The 19399-nt window shown below is 45.2% G+C and overlaps 1 long non-coding RNA gene across 2 annotated transcripts; it reads right to left on the bottom strand.

The window, feature by feature from the left end:
* Nucleotides 1–468: 468 nt before the first annotated feature.
* Nucleotides 469–18304, bottom strand: LOC138952873 (uncharacterized). 2 transcript variants are annotated; one of them, XR_011451446.1, is made up of 6 exons: nt 17447–18304; nt 16647–16837; nt 11090–11203; nt 5607–5708; nt 4278–4430; nt 469–3328 (listed from the first exon to the last, which is right to left on the bottom strand). It is a non-coding gene; the product is annotated as an uncharacterized lncRNA (long non-coding RNA). The 2 variants fall into 2 exon arrangements; XR_011451445.1 differs by having other exon boundaries at nt 469–3308.
* Between the last annotated feature and the right edge of the window lie 1095 nt (nt 18305–19399).

Genomic DNA, 19399 nt, shown 5'->3' with positions numbered 1-19399 from the left:
CACGTTTCAAAGTGAGTATAGTGCGCTTCCCAAGCATAAAACGGTGCATGACTCTGGATTTGCGTCTGAGATATTGACACATCACTGTGAGAAAAAGCGTTAATGAAAAAAGAAGACTATTTATTTTTCCTTGAGCATTATCTTAAAGTGGTGTGCCAAAAACTTTTAAATTCAAAAATTCAATATTTAACTTTAGGAAAAGCACTGTAGAGAGAAAACCACGCTTGTGTGTTCAGAATAGTCTCCATGTGGTATCAATATAAATGATTCAAATGTATGGAAGAGAAGCTGTTTCTGCTGGATTAATACACACACACAATTGTGCACTCACACATAAGCACGCATGCATGCTCACACACACACACACACACACACACACACACACACACACACACACACACACACACACACACACACACACACACACACAGAAACAACAAATTCATTATGACAAAACCAAATACGAAGTCCTATTTCACAAATTTTATATCTTCTCCTTTTCACCATATACAAATACAGTCACGGAGTACATTTATAAGGCTATATTTATGGGATAGAGCCACTTGTTAATTGTTTCTTGTTCACAAAAGCACTAATAAAAAAATTGCTCCAGGGGCTTGCAACGTAGTACAATATACTACCTTACTGGGAGAATGCAAGTTTCCAGTACAAAGGACTTTAACATTTCTTACATACCAATCAATATGAGGCTTATATTGCGCGTATTCTGTGGGTACAGTTCTAAGCTCAAGGATTTTATTTTATGCAATTTATATCGCGCACATATTCAAGGCACAGGGATTTATTTATGCCGTGTGAGATGGAATATTGTTTTACACAATACATCACGCATTCACATCGGCCAGCAGATCGCAGCCATTTCGGCGCATATCCTGCTTTTCACGGCCTATTATTCCAAGTCACACGGGTATTTTGGTGGACATTTTGATGAAAATTTATCTATGCCTATACAATTTTGCCAGAAAAGACCCTTTTGTCAATCGTGGGATCTTTAACGTGCACACCCCAATGTAGTGTACACGAAGGGACCTCGGTTTTTCGTCTCATCCGAAAGACTTGAACCCACCACCTAGGTTAGGAAAGGGGGCAGAAAATTGCTAACGCCCTGACCCAGGGTCGAACTCGCAACCTCTCGCTTCCGATCGAGCGCAAGTGCGTTACCACTCGGCCACTGAGTGGAAGGTACACCAACACGATATTAGCACTCCAGATTTTTATCTCGCAGTTTTTCTGAAGGACTTTGCATTTGAAAACTATTCTCAGACAAAATCGCTGCCCTACACGCCACCAGGCGTGAAAGGCAAAACCTACTACTCAGACAAAATATGAGTTTAAACTGCAAGTACATGTACAGGGAGTCTGAAGGGTTCAAGTCGGATGAGATAGACTACTGTTGTGGCAATCTTCGAATTTGAAAATCATTTTTTTAAAAGAGTAAAACTCATAGTTCTTCTTCTTCTTCGCTCATGGGCTGAAACTCCCACGTTCACTCACAAATTTGCACGAGTGGATTTTTACGTGTATGACCGTTTTTACCCCACCATTCAGGCAGCCATACGCCGCTTTCGGGGGAAGCATGCAGGGTATTTTTGTGTTTCTATAACCCACCAAACTCTGACATGGGTTACAGGATCTTTTCCGTGCGCACTTTGTCTTGTGCTTGCGTGTACACACGAAGGAGGATAAGGCACTAGCAGGTCTGCACATAAGCAATGACCTTGGAGATCAGAAAATTCTCCACCTTTAACCTACCAGGCGGCCGCGATTTTGACTCATGACCTTCTGAATAGGAGGCCGATGTCTTATCCACAAGAACACCGAGCCCGTCCAAACTCCTAGTAAAAACAACAACTGCAAATCTGGGAGCAAAATGTAAACGGTTACAGTTTCAACTATCCTTCCCCTTTAAATCAGCATTTTTGGAAACCTAAACGAAAGAGTATTCAAGAACAACAGTCACGGATTCAGATTTAAAAAAACAAATGGTAACTATGCTTTTTGGAAATTCGTTCTTTAATTGGTGTTTAACGAAGGTTATATCGCGACAGGGAAAGGGGGGGAGATGGGATAGAGCCACTTGTTAATTGTTTCTTGTTCACAAAAGCACTAATAAAAAAATTGCTCCAGGGGCTTGCAACGTAGTACAATATACTACCTTACTGGGAGAATGCAAGTTTCCAGTACAAAGGACTTAACATTTCTTACATACTGCTTGACTAAAATCTTTACAAACATTGACTATATAAGAAACACTTAACAAGGGTAAAAGTAGAAACAGAATCCGTTAGTCGCCTCTTACGACATGCTGGGGAGCATCGGGTAAATTCTTCCCCCTAACCCGCGGGGGGTCTTTTTGGAAATGCGCTTCAGACAAATGCCTTTGCACACGTTATGTTACTCACAGCAAAATGCAAGAATAATTGGGGACCATATGGGATGGGGCAAATTGGGAGGGAGCAATTCGGGACACCACCATATATATCTACCAAATATTTACAAATAGCTATCTTAGTACATGCATAACATGCTGTACCAATACACAATTTCTTTAAATAACTATGTAAGGATTATTGGCAGTCTCCCGGAGCATGTTTCACGCTATCCTGCGATCAGGACAAGCGACTGCCTGTGATGTGTATGCTGTGCGGCGTGCGCTACATAAGAAACCTTTTTTTAAATTTGTATTAAATATAATCACCTGAGCCACGAATGGCTAGCTGACAGCGGCTATCTTTTACACAACAAATTCTGAACTCTGATGAACTCGTGATCGCTGATTTTTAAAGGCAAGGGGTATCATATTGTGCGCATGGCATACACATCCAAGTTGGTCGTTTGTCCCGATTGTGGGATACAGCCCGTCAGAGGCGTAGAGCATGCTCGAGATGTTTTGAAAAACCTGACTGCAGTACAGGGATTTTTACACCTCCGGACTGCTGATAATCCTAACAGAATTATTTTCAAAAACAGTCTATTGCCTTGAAAGCAAACCTGGAATTTCTGATGCGAGTTGCCAGAAAGAAAGTTCACTAACAAGATCCAGGCCAACACCAACCCCCCCCCCCCCCCCAAAAATAACACTAAGGAGTGAGGTGAGCTTAAATAACTAATTAATTAATCAATCAATAAATTCTCTGCTGAAATCCCCAACTTCGCGCATCGAAGCTATGAAAAACAGGACACTGCCACGTTTCCATTCAGCTAAACGCCACACCATTTTCAAGAGGGGATGTCTCAGGAAGAAAGATGTGACGCTCCCGATTCATATGTTTCAGAAGACAGCCCACCTGAGAAAAAGAAGAACACACTTTAGAAATAATAACAACCTGTCAACCACAAATACATTAAAGTTTTTCAAACAGTTCACTAATCCGACAAACTCATGCTCGTTTCTGGTGCATTTGATAAAGCCAATTACGAGTAGATGCTAGACAACAGCAAAACCACCACCACATAACAACAACACAAGATTGTTTATGGTTGTTTACAGTCTCTTGAACACAGGAATCAATCGAGACCGTATATATAACAACAAGAAGCATAAAAAAGCACTTCAGTTTGAAACCCAGGTTCAATGTAGTAAATGATATTGCATCAATGTTCCATCCATCCTCAGCACTTTCAAAACCAGTTTCTTCTAGGTCATACACACCTTTTCCTCGATTGATCTACAGTATATCAGATCACTATTGTTCTTTTTATGATTTGCACCAAGGGAATGATTAACATTTCTGTCTTAGTCATAATGTAACAAGCTTTAAGCAAAAGCATAATATTCTACACATTCACATATTGTAAGGTTGAAGGGGTCTATGTCGACCAAAAGAAGGTGTATTCCCCATAGCCATAGGTGTTTTCCCTGTGTACCGGGAATACAGTTGGATTTTCTGTAGAGAAGTATAATATCGTACAATCTTGCGCCAAGCGCGTGACTGCGGTTAGATAGGAGAATCTATTTAAAATCCTGAATTCGCGTGCGGCATCCAGTCAAGCAAAACATGCTTCGACCGTTTATCAAAACGGATTTAGTTAAAGAAACATCTGCACCCCCACCCCCAACAGCCTGGTATTATGTTTTCCTCGCTGGTACTCTCGTCCATTGAATCACTTTCACTTTCACTCTCGTAAGCTTGAAGTAACTCCATGGCGTCTAACGGAAGTATATTCCCTAGTGTATATGTACAGGAAATTAACATACAGGGAATACAGCCACTGTTGGTCGACATAGACCCCTTCTAAAGTGCTGCAGTAGTTACCTTTCCCTCCAAGGACCAAGCTGTTCATCCACTGTAGGGCTGACCGGGGTTCCCCCTTAGCAGAGTGAGTGGCGAATCCTGGCTGATAAATTTCCTTTCATTTTCCATGAATGAAGAATACCAGCTGGGTTCTTTTATTCATGGACCTGTGTTCTGCAACACACACAAATCAGCCACCAACTTGTAAATATATGTAAAAGAAAGCAAGTGAGACAATGACAAAAGGTGACGTTTTCATGTCAGTATGTCCCAAATGACATCACCAGTACATTTTTCATTCTATCTAATCTGTTTTCGTTCTATTTTTTCTAATAACATGTGTTAACAATTGATTGCCAACTGGAATGGAAGAGCACAAAAAGTGTAACTTGATATGTAGTTTCTCTAGAGGGAAAAACATCTTCCACTTTCATGTCAGTGTGTCCCATGCAACATACATTTGCCAAACAGCTATGTGTAAGTAGATTATTTGTTAGTGGTATAGAAAATACTGATCAACAATCAAAGTCAGTGTTCACATTCATTTTCTACCTATTTCTTATTTGTTTATTCTTTTGGCAATGGTGAAATGTCAGCAATCGTGTGTCATTCGGGACAGTAGACATGACACCTGACCTTTTGTCACTGTCTCAAGTGGCAATCTGAATAACAGAATACAAAATGATCAATCCACACAATCATACTTCAGCACTGAAAGTCCACAAAATGAAGCACTGCTAGTACATGTACTTCTCATAATTTACTGAAACTTTACTTGTCAAAACAACCATTTGTTTTATCAACTTTACTCGCATGTGGCGAGTAGATTAACATTTCTACTCACCATTTACATGATTTTTACTCGCCATGGCGAGTAATTGAAAATACTCGCCACTTTCAGGCCTGTACTTGTGCATGAGATGTGTTTACCATCCATATGCCCAGACCATGCGCCCTTCTGTTGTGCTCAGAACAGTAAAGAGTTGCTTGCTGGGGTGGTTGTTCATAAGTTAACAGTTCACAAGAGGGCACAAACAAGAGCAAAAACACAGGTGCCTGATTCAAACTCATTCAAATGCAGAACCTTATTTTTGCATGAACAGAGTAAGACATGATTCTTACATAGCTGACCCTACCCCTGGCAGAAAAGTGCTTGAAATTGTCCATGTGGTCTCTATCAGTACATTTGATGCATATTTGTGATACATATATACTGATATAGAGACAAGTAACAAGTGGACATTTCCTCTGACACCTCTACCATTTGTACACCTGCACAAATCTCCTGCCACAGACTACAAAAGGAAAACATACAAATCAAAACAAACACAAATTTAACCTAATGTTTACCTTTCAGCAGCAGAAAAGGCTGTGTTTTCTGTGGTGTCTCAGAGAAAAGCCACGGTGTTGGAGATGCAAAACTAGGCTGTAGGCAAGGTCCAACATCTTTAGCTGCACACACAAAAAGAAGAAGCAAGAAATCACATGACATAGATGACATTCCTCACTAGTACAAAACCACAACTACACTAGTCAACTACCAATGTAAGAATCATAGTCCTGCAAGATTACCCTCTTAAAAAGTAAGATTGCTTTCATTCAAACACTACCGTGGGACCAAACTCCCCCCGCCCCCTCCTTTTTTTGAATTTTTCCTGCATGTGTGTTGATGTTTCCATTAATTCCAAGCCCTGAAACTATGAACTTGAGATCTTTATGTATGCACACAGTCACAGGCTTAATAAGCTATTCAGAAACCAAGCAGAGTGTGCACAACGTTAATTCTGAGAAATAAATCCCCACAACTGGTTTCAAGGCCACTATACCGACTGAGCTATTGCTTGCCATGCCAACCTCCACCCCCATTTGGAACACGCACAACTACCCAGCCAGCAAGACATTAGCGGCCGATAATCGGCCGAACACCCTTCAAAAAGTCGGGCCGGTGACGTCAAAACATACGACGCGGGTGTTGGCCCGACTAACTTTTGCAAAGAGGCAACGAGGCGGCCGACAGGCGGCCGAACACCTGTACTATGGCGGCACGCATCCGGTCCGATGTTAATCGGCCCGATGACTTGTTGGACCTGCGGCCCGACACCTTATGCCGACATCGGGAAGATATCGATTTCAGCGGGAAGACATCGGGACGATGTCGGCCCGCAGGTCCAACAAGCCATCGGGCCGATTAACATCGGACCGGATGCGTGCCGCCATAGTACAGGTGTTCGGCCGCCTGTCGGCCGCCTCTTTGCCTCTTTGCAAAAGTTAGTCGGGCCAACACCCGCGTCGTATCTTTTGACATCACCGGCCCGACTTTTTGAAGGGTGTTCGGCCGATTATCGGCCGCTAATGTCTTGCTGGCTGGGTGCAGCTACAGCAGTATGTACCCCCCCCCCCCCCCCCGCCCCCCAAGTGTAACAGTGCAAAATTCACTTAAAGCTACAGCTACAGCAGTACAACCCCCCTCCCCCCAGTGTTACAGTGGAAAACAAACCTACAGATACAGATACAGCAGTATGTACAACCCCCTCCCCCCCCCCCAGTGTAACAGTGCAAAACACAACACCAGCTACAGATACAGCAGTATGTAGACCCCCCCCCCCCCCCCCCCTCACTGTAACAGTACAAAACACACCTACAGCTACAGATACAGCCGTATGTACAACCCCCCACCCCCCCTCAGTATTACAGTATAAAACACACCTACAGCAACAGATTCAGCATAGTGCAAAAATTACTTACAGCTACAGCCGTATGTACACCCCCCTCCCCCTTAGTAACAGTACAAAACACACCTACAGCTACAGTTACAGCAGTATGTATACCCCCCCCCCCCCCCCAATGTAACAGTGCAAAACACACTTACAGCTACAGATTCAGCAGTATGTACAACCCCCCCCCCCTCCCCCAACCCAAGTGTAACAGTGCAAAAAACACCTACAGCAGTATGTACCCCCCCCCCCCCCCAACTGTAACAGCACAAATCGCACCTACTGCTACAGATACAGCAGTGTGTACAACCCCCCCCCCCCCCCCCCCCAGTGTAACAGTGCAAAACACACCTACAGCTACAGCATTAATATGTACAACCCCCAACCCCCCCCCCCCGCCCCGCCCCCACTGTAACAGTACAAAACTCATTTACAGCTACAGATTCAAAATTATGTACACCCCCCTCCCCCCGCTGCCAGCCACTGTAACAGTACAAAACATACAACACTCCACCCCCTTCCCTCGTGTAGAGTGCAAAACACACCTAGAGCTACAGATACAGCAGTATACAACCCCAATCCCCCCCCCCCCCCCCTGTGTGCAAAACACACCTACAGCTACAAAAACAGCAGTATGTTCAAACCCCCCCCCCCCCTACTGTAACAGTACATAACACACCTACAGCTACAGCTACAGTTACATCTATGCTTGGCGCTGGTGGACAATATTCACTTTTTTGGCAAAAACCGCCAGTTTTGGCCAAAAAAGACAAAGATTTGGCCAAAACAACCCACACATTTGGCCAAATAAAGTAGATTTGGTTATAACTTTTTTTGGCCAAAACTTTCTATGTAAAAGTTTTGGCCAAAACTGTTTATGTTAGCTAAAACGGGAGATTTGGCCAAACTTCTGCCACAAAAAGATTTGGCCCAAAAAAGATTTGGCCAAACAAAAAAGATTTGGCCAAATCTTCACTTTTTTGGCCAAATCTTTTTTGTTTGGCCAAATCTTTTTTTGGCCAAATCTTTTGTATTTGCTGGCGCTGGTGGACAATATTCACTATTTTGGCCAAAAACACACTTTTTTGGCCAAAACTGGTGGTTTTGGCCAAAAAAGCAAAGTTTTGGCCAAAACTGGCGTTTTTGGCCAAAAAAGCAAAGTTTTGGCCAAAACTGGCGTTTTTGGCCGAAACTATACTTTTTTGGCCAAAACTTTGCTTTTTTGGCCCAAACCGCCAGTTTTTGGCCAATAATGTACGTTTTTGGCCAAAAAAGTGAATATTGTCCACCAGCGCCAAGCAGCTTGGCGCTGGTGGACAATATTCACTATTTTGGCCAAAAACACACTTTTTGGGGTGGTTTTGGCCAAAACTGGTGTTTTGGCCAAAACTGGCGTTTTTGGCCAAAACTGGCGTTTTTGGCCAAAACTATACTTTTTTGGCCAAAACTTTGCTTTTATGACTGGCGTTTTTGGCCAAAAAAATGAATATTGTCCATCAGCGCCAAGGGGTACTCAAAGATTTGGCCAAAAAATGAAGTTTTGGCCAAAACTATTTTTTGGCCAAAACTTTCAATGCAAAAGTTTTGGCCAAAAAAATATTTGGCCAAATCTAAAACATTTGGCCCAAAAAGTGAAGATTTGGCCAAATGTTTTAGATTTGGCCAAATATTTTTTTGACCAAAACTTTGCACTTAAAAGTTTTGGCCAAAACATGTTTTTGGCCAAAAACACACTTTTTGGCCAATAATGTACGTTTTTGGCCAAAAAAGTGTGTTTTGGGCCAAAAAAGTGTGTTTTTGGCCACCAGCGCCAAGCATATACATCAGTATGCACCCCCCCCCCCCCCCCCAAGTGTAACAGTACAAAACACACCTACAGCTACAGATTCAGCAGTATGTACAACCCCCTCCCCCCCCCCCCCAGTGTCACTGTGCAGAACACACATACAGCTACAGATTCAGCAGTTAGTATGTACACCCCCCCCCCCCCCAAGTGTGTAACAGTGCAAAACACACCACCAGCTACAGATAGATCAGTATGTACACCCCCCCCCCAAGTGTTACAATGCAATACACGTCACACCTACAGCTACAGATACATCAGTATGTACACCCCCCCCCCCCCCCAAGTGTAACAGTGCAAACCACACTTACAGCTACAGATTCAGCAGTATGTACTCCACCCCCCCCCCCCCAGTGTAACAGTGCAAAAATCACTAACAACTACAGCAGTATGTACCCCCCCTCCCCCTACAGCTACAGAAGTATGTTACCCCCCCCCCCCCTGTAACAGGACAATACACACCTACATCTACAGCAGTATGTACACCCCCCCCCCCCCCCCACTGTAACAAGACAAAACACACCTACATCTCTATTTACAGCAGTATGTACAACACCCCCCTCCCCCACTGTAACAGGACAAAACACACCTACATCTACATATACAGAATAAGATACAGCAGTATGTACTCCCCCCCCCCCCCCCTCACTGTATCAGCAAAACTAACATTGAGAGCCAAAAAAAACCGAAATCACTTACTCGCTCCATCCGTCGGTTGTCCTCGAGTTGACGTCTGAATCTGATTGTCATTGCCAAGAGCCTGACTCACTGGCTACACAACTATTCTCACCGCCACCACGTGGCACTGGGACCAGCACTCAGATTGAGATCCCGAGGCGACATTCGTCTCGGATAACATATCATCAATGTGCTGTCCAACATTCCCAAGAATGTCTCTTCTTTCGATATTAACTTGAACTAAGAAAACAAATAAAATTCGCTCACGCGGGAAAGCAGCAGCCATTTTCACACTCAATCTTGTTTACCGTAAGGAAAGCTATTTGAATATTTCAAGTAAATGATGGCGTATTTTTAAAATGTAAAACTCATGATTTGAGCTCATGCTGTATTTGATTGCAAATATGCAAATAAAACTTACAATTAATTATCCTACTCCTATGTGAAAAAGTCAACAAATATGAATAATTTAGTTTCGCATTTGCATGGTCAGTCTCATAATGTCACGCCGTTGCTGGACCGACGCTTGAACAGGGGACGTAACAAATGTTAAAATAATGATCATCAATTTGTTATCTCCCGTAACTCTGCATAATTTTATCGACAGCAACATTGCGTCGGGCCGATGTCGGGGTTTATTACGTACATTTGCCGAGTTTTACACACAGTCAAACGGTATCGGCGCGACAACGGACGACGACACACGACATATGACGACGTCACCCGACTGAAATCGTCAGTCGGCCGACGAAAGCTTGCTAGCTGGGTAGTATACCCATACACATGTAATAATACTGCTTGCCTTCCTCCCCCACCCTCCAAATCAATAAACACTTAATGTATGCAATCAGTAATCTTTTAGTTAGTAGTTGACTACCATTTCAATCAATCAATTTCAATCAATGAGGCTTATATCGCGCATATTCCGTGGGTACAGTTCTAGGCGCTCTGCAGTGATGCCGTGTGAGATGAAATTTTATACGGCCAGTAGATTGCAGCCATTTCGGCGCATATTTACCTTTCACGGCCTTATTCCAAGTCACACGGGTATGGTAGACAATTATTAACTGTGCCTAAGCAATTTTGCCAGGAAAGACCCTTTTGTCAATCGTGGGATCTTTAACGTGCACACCCAATGTAGTATACACGGGGGGTGGTTCGGACACCGAAGAGAGTCTGCACACAAAGTTGACTCTGTGAAATAAATTTCCGCCGAACCTGGGATCGAACTCGCGCTGACAGCGGCCAACTGAATACAAATCCAGCGCGCTACCAACTGAGCTATATCCCCGCCCCATCACTACTCTCTCCACACCCACCCACCCTCTTGCACACCAGCGACACACCCCCATCACCCAATCATTTCCATGATTCTCTCTGCCATATAGTTATCCTAAACACTAACATTATGACACATTTGTTTTCCAATTAGGAACATTAAAAATTACTGTAAAAAAAATGTACAATCATGCACTCTCTGAGTCTGACAAGAGAGTGTGAGAAAAGTCAAGAAAGCAAGACGTGTGACATAACTAAATCTTCTAATCTATTCCTGAGATTTACTCTTGACAGCTTAAAATGGAACCTCATGCACTTACTGTTCTGAATTGTAGAAATTGCTTGTAGTTATAGCAGCAAAGGCAGTTTTATTGGGTACCACCAGGTGTCACTCTGTCATCATCTGATCAAGAATTCAAGCAAATGGTTCAGCACTGAAACAGTAAATAGCAAGAGTGTACAGAAAAATACACAAACTTTCTCATTAATTTGTATCTTCAACTTCACATTTTTCATAAATAATGATACCTTACTTTGACTAAGTTTGAGTAGGATTAACATCATGCAGAAGTTAACTTGAAATAAAATAACTATACGTTACTCAATACTGCACTCAATGAGTCAATTGTCAGCAAAGGTGATAATCAATGCAAGGTAAAACCAAAGGATGCAACTCAGTCAGCAATTGCAAAAACTACATAATTCTAATCAAGCTGTCAGTTTCACTAGCTATCAGAATTCAAAACATGTTCTTGTTTTTGTTGTTGCTGTTGTTCATGACTACATCAATGTATCTCAGCATTTCTAGTTTCTACACTATAGCCATTAAATGTTCAACAACAACAAAAGAAGTGTCCCAATGTTTAAGGAAGCGCTGTTGCAAGTCACAATTGTTAGCAGTTGCTGAGAAAAGCTAATTGTCCTTACTGTAAGTTGAGTAACAAATTATAAACAATTGCTGTTAACACTCATAGTACAAGACAGCAAACCACTGCAAAACTATAGTCATCTATCAATGTTATGCTTGCCATCCCACCCCCGACCCCAAACCTCTGAGTCCAAGCTAGGGTTCGTCGGGTGATCAGGAACAGACTTTTTTTTTTTTTGTCTAATCTTCCTGTCAGTGTCATGCAACTTGAACTGATGTTGTACAATCTTGTCTTCTTCTTCTTCTTCTTCTTCTTCTTGGCGTTCGCAGAGGTTACACAATCAGTCCAGCACTGGTGATAAATGTTGTTGTTTTCTCCAACTCCTGTCGACTGCCGTATAGTTTGGTCTGCAAGGGAGTTGGTGACGGCCACACTTCTTTTCGTTCCTCATCTAGTAAGGGACATCGCTGTAAGATGTGTTCCGCTGTTTGGTCTTCTTGACCGCAGGCACAGGTTGGTGATGGCGCCAGCTTGAACTTTCGGTTCATGTGAGCATTGAGCCTGTTGTGGCCAGTACGCAGCCTGATGAGGTTGACTTGCTGCTCTCTGGACATTGTGTGGTAGTCATCTCTGTTTGTCCTTGGCCTCATCAATGCCTTGATGATTGTCTTCTGCTCACTAAAGCTGACACTGTTTTCAGGTTGGTCTTCCACGGCTCCTTCTTTCGCCAGCTCATCTGCCCTTTCATTTCCTGGTATCCCACAGTGTGCTGGTATCCACTGGAGGACAACTCTTCTGGTTTGTCTGACCATCTGTAATGCTTTGGCCAGCTGTGGGAGTTTGTCGTTCTCTAGGGCCTGAAGGACTGAAAGGGCGTCCGAGAGGAAGACAACTTGGTAGCAAGGGTCTGCGGAGTCCTGAACCAAGGAGGCAGCCTGCATGAGAGCTTCTGCTTCTGCTTTATAGTTTGTGCAGTGTTTGCCAGTGGCAACGCTGGATGTAGCTGTATGTCCCCCAGGGAACTGGATGAGAATGCCTGCACCTCCATTGAGCACGGCGTTAGTTGCTGATCCATCGGTGTATACATGGATCCACGCCTCTTTTGGGTACTGTTCGTCGATCAGGGCTAAGGTGAGTGCCTGTCGAGCTGTGTCATTCTGATCTTCTCCTGAGGTAACATGTGGAACACTGGTGCAGATCTGGATGCCTGGTTTCTCTGTTGCCTTGGGGGTTTCCTCTTCTTCTTGAGTCAGAGGTAGAGTGTTCTGTGGGAGGACTTCCCTGTACTGTCGAGAAAGTCTCTTGCTCTCGTGTACAAAACTGCTCCGTTTGAGCCGGTTCTTGGTGAGGTTGCTCAGTCTGTGCTTCATGGGGTGGTCGGGTAGGCACTTGAGCTTCTCGGCCTGTACCATAGTCTTGGCTTCTCTTCTCTGACAGAGGGGTTGGATGGTGGTAAGCTTCTCCATTTCCTTGATGGGCGTGGATTTCATTGCACCAGTGATGAGTCGGAGGGCCTGGTTTTGCACACGGTCAAGGGTCTGCAGGTTTGTCTTGGCTGAGGTTGACCACGCTGTGGAGCCGTACTCGAGGTGGGGTCTGATTGTTCCCTGGTATACTGTCTTCAGTATCTTCTCGTTCGCTCCCCAGGTGGTACCTGCCAGCTTCCTGAGTATGGCTAGCTTGCGCCGGGCCTTCGTCTCTGCCTGTGCAATGTGTGGTTTCCAGGTCTGCCGTCTATCAAAGGTGACACCAAGGTACGTTGCTTCTTCATCCTCTCTCAGAGGAGTTCCACCAAGCCTAATGGTTCCGGCTTTCTGCTTTGGCGACAGTGTGAATAGGGTGGTGGAGGATTTCTCCTTGTTGATGGAGACGCACCAATCTTCTGCCCATGCGTTCAGCCTATCTGCCGCTTGCTGCATTCTGTAGGTGGCAGTACTTGCGTGCTCCTCCTTGCACCAGATCACAAGGTCGTCTGCGTAGAGAGCAGCTTTGATCCCCTTGGGAATCTCAGACACCAGATCGTCGATGAAGAGAAGGAAGAGTGTGGGGGAGAGGACTCCGCCCTGAGGGACGCCATGACGAAGGAGGAACTTCTTGCTTTTGGTCTGGTCGACGTTAACTCTTGCCCTGCGGTTATAGAGGTAAGAGCGAATCCACTGGTACATGTTGCTGGACACGCCTTTCCTCAGCAGTTTTACAAGGAGTCCATCTTTCCAGACCTTGTCAAAGGCCTTCTGAAGATCTATCCAGGTGACGAAGACCAGCTTCTGTTCCTGAAAGGCATCTTCAACTTCTTGCGCCAGGTAAGTGACCTGATCTTCAGTGCTGCGGAACTGTCGGAATCCAGCTTGTTCAGGGGCGAGGAGGTTCCTGGATTCCAGGTACCACCTGAGGCGCTCGTTCACAATTCTCTCCAGGGTCTTCACAACACAGCTGGTGAGGCTGATTGGGCGATAGCTGGTGGCCTTCTTTGGATCCTTCCCTTTTTTTAAGATGGGGATCATGATCGCTTCTCGCCAGAGTTGTGGTAGCGATCCTTCTTGCCAGCTGCTGTTGAAGACCTCGAGTAGCTTGTTCTCTGCTGCGCTACCAAGGTGGGTTAGCATCTCGTTGGTGATGCCGTCTGGGCCAGGGGACTTCTTCGCCTTTGACTTTTTCAGAGCTGAGTGCAGCTCGTGGAGTGTGAGTGGTTGACTCATGGCGTCCACTGTCGACTGTCTGGCAGGTCTCTCTTTTTTCTCTCTTCTTGCTTCTCTCTGTTTCTCGGGGCTAACATGGAGGTTGCTCTCAGCTGCATAGCTTTCAGCAAATTGGTTGGCAGCATGCTTTCCAGTTAGCACCTTCTCGTTCTCTTCTAATGTGATCTTTCCTCTGCTGGTGTTCTCATCATTCAACTGCTTGGTGAGCCTCCAGAGCTTTCTGCCATCCTTCTCAAGGTTCAGAAAGCTTGTTTTCTCTTGCCAGCTTCTCCGTCTTGCCTGTAGCTTCTTTTTGAGAAATTTGGCTTTGGCTTCCTGGAGGCGGATGTTGTTGTTTTGTGACGGGTTGACTTCTGCTTCCCTTCTGGCGTCTGCCAGATCATCATCCAGTTCCTGCAATTCATTGCTCCAGTAGGGCTTATAGTCTCTCCTGGCACCCCTGGGAATGGACTCATGCGCTGCTCTGAGGATGCTCATGTTGAAGTCCTTCGCCACCATGTTGATGTCTCGACCCTCGACTCTGATGTCTTTGGTGAGTTCGCTGGTGCGGTGTCTAAAGAGGAACCAGTTCGCTCTTTTGTAGTTCCACCGTGGGAAGGAAGCTTCAGTGCAGGACTCCATACCCAGGGTCAAAAAGACTGGCCGATGGTCACTTCCACCTAGCTGTTCTCCGACCTCTCTGCTGGTTAGCTGGTGCATGTCTTCCGTGCAGAAGGCTAGGTCAGGAGTTGATGTAGTGTGCCATCTTCTGGAGTAGAATGTAGGGCAGTCAAAGGGACTGTTCAAAAGGATGAGACCTTTGTCGTCCTGCCAGTTCTCCACCTCTTCTCCTCTCCGATCCAGGTGGTCATATCCCCAACTCTGTGAATGACTGTTGAAGTCACCCACCACGATGAAGTTGGAGGCCTTTGCGGGGATCGTGTCAAGGGCGAGGTGTCTATCATTGGGGCAGTAGAAGTTGACAAGATGGAATTCTGATGTCTTCGTCTGGATTCGAATCACCTGATATTCGGAGTCCTCCATGTGCGTTTCTATCAAACAGGCATTGATGTTGTTCCTGATGAGGGTCAGGATTCCTCCTTTGCTTCGGTCTGTTCTGTCGGACCTAAGGCATTGGTAGCCTCTCACTTTGAAGGACTTTTGGGGTGTCAGGTGCGTCTCCTGAATACAGCAGATGTTGATGTTCTTCTCATGCAGGATATGCTCCAACTCTGTCTTCTTGTTCAGGATACTTTCTGCGTTCCAGTGCATGACCTGAAAAGGTCGCTGCTGACTGGGTTTCTTCCTGGTTGTGGTGGTGCCAGTCACTTTCCTCCTGCATCCCCTGGCGTGACAAGACGGACGGGAGGGACCTCCAGTAGTTGGGGCTGGGTCCCTTTGAGGCATGGGACCCGACGCTGCTCCACCCTGGGGGGTCCTCAATGGGCGAGCGCCATTTCCATCTGTGCTGGTTGATTGTGTCATCATTTGCGTAAGTGCGTGTACCCGTGGTTTGTTAGAATGCGCCGTGCGGCCCGGGTCCTCCGTCTTCAGCATTCGGGGTTTTCTGTCGGGGTTACCTCACCCTTAGCTCATGGCCCGTACGTCCTACCCTGAGAGCACAGGGGGGAGGATTTGCCGAGATCCCACCCGGAGCCAGTTTGGTCCGCGGCCGCAAGCGGCTGATCTCCATATCTGAAGACCGTTCCCCTATCCGCCACCCGGGGACGCGCTGGGTTGGGGGTGGTCGCCCCACTGAAAATCCCACACTGGGTTAAGAAAGATCAGCCAGTCCCAGGTACAATCTTGTAAATTATGATAATTTTGTACAATGAATTATCTTTTTGACTTCTTAAAATTATAAAATACATGCACATACTGTCGGATGAGACCTTAAACCGAGGTTCAGTGTGTGTAGTGTACACACCTAGTGACATATGCAAAAAGACTGAGCACGCAAAATAAAGATCTGTCAGCATTAAAGTGGCCTATAGAAACACGAACACACCCAGCATACACCTATCCCTGTGGTGTTACATCAGTACTACTAATACTACTAAGCGGCAGCGGCAGCCGAGTCACTAGTCTCACCACAGGGTGAGACAGCCACCACGAGGGAGGACTAGAACATCATCCAAGCGCCTTGAGCATACACCTAGTGTGTGGATATGTGTGCTATGTAAGTTGCATATCAATCAATCAAATATTTACTCTCTGATCTATGAGCGAGCTAAAATGAACTCCCCCCCCCCCCCCCCCCCCCCCCCCCCGTACGTGCAATCAATTTTAATCTCAGTTACCTACTCCTAGATCTATAGAATTTTACTTACGTGTCATTTGCAGGCCATTGGACTAGATCTGTTTGGATGTCAGTCAGTAGTACTCCGTTGCTGCTCTCAGTTGCACGTCGCACCCATCTGCAGGACTCGGAAGTGACGCTCGTTTTGCTGTCACTGTGTCAGTTCTGTAGTCGATGACCTCATACAGTGTGGCCAGAACATGGCGGCAATAACCATCCAATCTGCAACAGTTTACGCATTCAATGTAAATTGTAATGATGCATTTATACAGTGCTAAAATAGTTAACCCTCTCAACATGAATGACACTACTGTGTGCTTCCCCAGCACAAGCTGTTCAGACATTACACCAGATTTTAACTTTTAGGTTTTAAATGTCATTGGTACAATGACAAATACTAAAATAGGGAGTAATATATGAGTTGGACATCTTAAAGTTATGAAGTCGCAACACTAATGCTGAAAAGGTTAATCAATTTTTTAACACTTCAGTATAAAGCACACACAATGACTTCATCATTCTGCCCACAACTGTTGTTTGCATACACATGTATGTAGATCAGTTTAATTTAAATGAAATAAATAAGTTACAAACAGTGCAAGTCTACTGATGGCCTGTACCAAAGTTTGTTATGGCCTAAAAGTCAATCAACCATTAAAATAGTCCCCCCGCCCAAAAAAATAAAATAAAAATTAAAATTAAAAAAAATACTGCCTGACATCCTGGTTAGTTAGTTAGCTAGCTTTACTTCCCTTTATCTTGGTGTAGATGTAAGGAAGAATAGACAGCCTGCTAAATGTGTTAACAATAACGAGAAAAATATGAACATACCCTCCCTTGCAGGTGCAGAAGGCTGACAAAATGCAGCTCCTTAGGTCCATGTCCACACTTGTCATTACAATCCACTGTGAATAAAATTTTGCACCAGTCACTGGGTTCTTGGCTTCACTTTGCTTTTGACAGCAAAATAGCCATCTGTTGGGGGCTCTGATGGCAGTGATGGGATGCCACACGCTTGTATAAATTCTACCACATAATTATCCATCTCTCATCATCTGGAATCCTTCTGATTTACGATAATCACGCACACTGGCAACAGACGCATTTGATGCACTGAGCTGGTACGTGCACACATCAAACTCAGAAAAGTCAGGTAGAATGTTTATGTTGGTACTTCCTGACAAGAAACCAGGATTCTGCAGAGCTCTGAACATTGCGTCGTCGTGGGTTTTCTGGACCGGCTAAATCGCGCAGTTTCAAGCCGATCACTTCGGCTCGATCCTCGATCAGCGCCTCGGGATCGATGGGCAACTTGATTTCAAATGCTTTCTGCACTAAATCGGACAGTTCATGCTTGCGGTAATCGCTAAACGTGACGCCTCTTTCACGCAAGAACAACTGTGACTCGCTCACAGATCTATACAGATACAGATGGTAGGAATTTCCCTTCGCTGACGCCATTGTTTGGCCCAAACAAGGGAAACTACTCTCATAGGTCAGTTTCCACTAAAAAGACGGGAGTTTATGCATACGCCCTATTGTTGATGGGTTTTTAAAATTTGTGACAAAAGAATTTAAACGTTCAAATGACTTACCACCCCCCTCTGATATGTCAGTTGCGAGTGTGTCAGTATGTGTTTGTGTGTGTGTATGTGTGTGTGTGTGTGTGTTTGTGTATGTGTGTGTGTGTGTGTGTGTGTGTGTGTGTGTGTGTCACTAGTGTATGTGTGTGTACGTGTGTGTGTCACAGTGTGTGTGTGTGTGTGTGCGTCAGTGTGTGTGTGTGTGTGTGTGTTTGTGTGTGCCGGTGTGGGTGTGTGTCTGTGTGTGTGCCCGTGTGTGTGTGGCCACGTTGTGTGTGTGTGTGTGTGTGTGTGTCACGTGTGTGTGTCAGTGTGTGTCGATCAGTGTGTGTCGATCAGTGTGTGTGATCTAGGCCAGGGTGGACTCCCAAGGTTCCTGGGTTCCGGAAGTCCACCCACCCCCCTTACTGACTCCACAAATGTACCTTTTGCCTTTTTCTCTCTGCGAATGTATGTATTCATTTTTGTTCGTTTGTTTGTTCGTTCGTTCGTTTGTTCGTTCGTTTGTTCGTTGGTTCGTTCGTTCGTTCGTTCGTTCGTTCAACAGTCCGTCCGACAGTCCTTCAGTACGTCCGTCAGTCCGTCCGTCCGTCAGTCAATCCGTTCTTCCTTCACTGAGTCCGTATCAATAAATTCCTCTTGTGCAGGGCCGAACTACAGGAGAGAGAGAGAGAGGGGGGGGGGGGGGAATGTTCCTCATTGTTGGTGGGACAACCCCCCCCCCCCCACCCTGCCCTAACCGTAAACCTCCTCCAAACGTTTGACAAATGCTCTGAAAATGCGCCAGTTTGCACATATTGTTTATTGTTTGCTTGTTTATTTGTTTGTTTTTTTTTGTTTGTTTGCTTGTTTGTTTGTTTGCTCGTTCGTTCGTTTGTTCGTTCGTTCGTTCTTTCGTTCATTCGTGGGTTGGTTCGTTCGCTCTTTCGTTCCTTCGTTATTTCCTTCGTTCATTCGTTCCTTCGTCCTTTTAGTCCGTCCGTATGTCCGTCCGTACGTCCGTCCGACAGTCTGTCGGTCAGTCCATCAGTCCGTCCGTCAGTCCGTCCGTCCTTCAGTCTGTATCAAAAGATTGCTCTTGTGCAGAGGGTTGAAGGAATACCCTGCAGGACCGGATCAGAAGGGGTTACCCGTAACACCCCCACCCCCACCCTCCCCCCACCCCCTGTCCATCGGTCCGCCCCTCAATCAGTCTGTCCGT

Source organism: Littorina saxatilis, linkage group LG17, assembly GCF_037325665.1.
Source record: "Littorina saxatilis isolate snail1 linkage group LG17, US_GU_Lsax_2.0, whole genome shotgun sequence".
Classification (NCBI taxonomy): Eukaryota; Metazoa; Mollusca; class Gastropoda; order Littorinimorpha; family Littorinidae; genus Littorina; species Littorina saxatilis.
The sequence above is the reverse complement of the archived record's forward strand: the minus strand, read 5'-3'. Positions and strand labels throughout refer to the sequence as shown.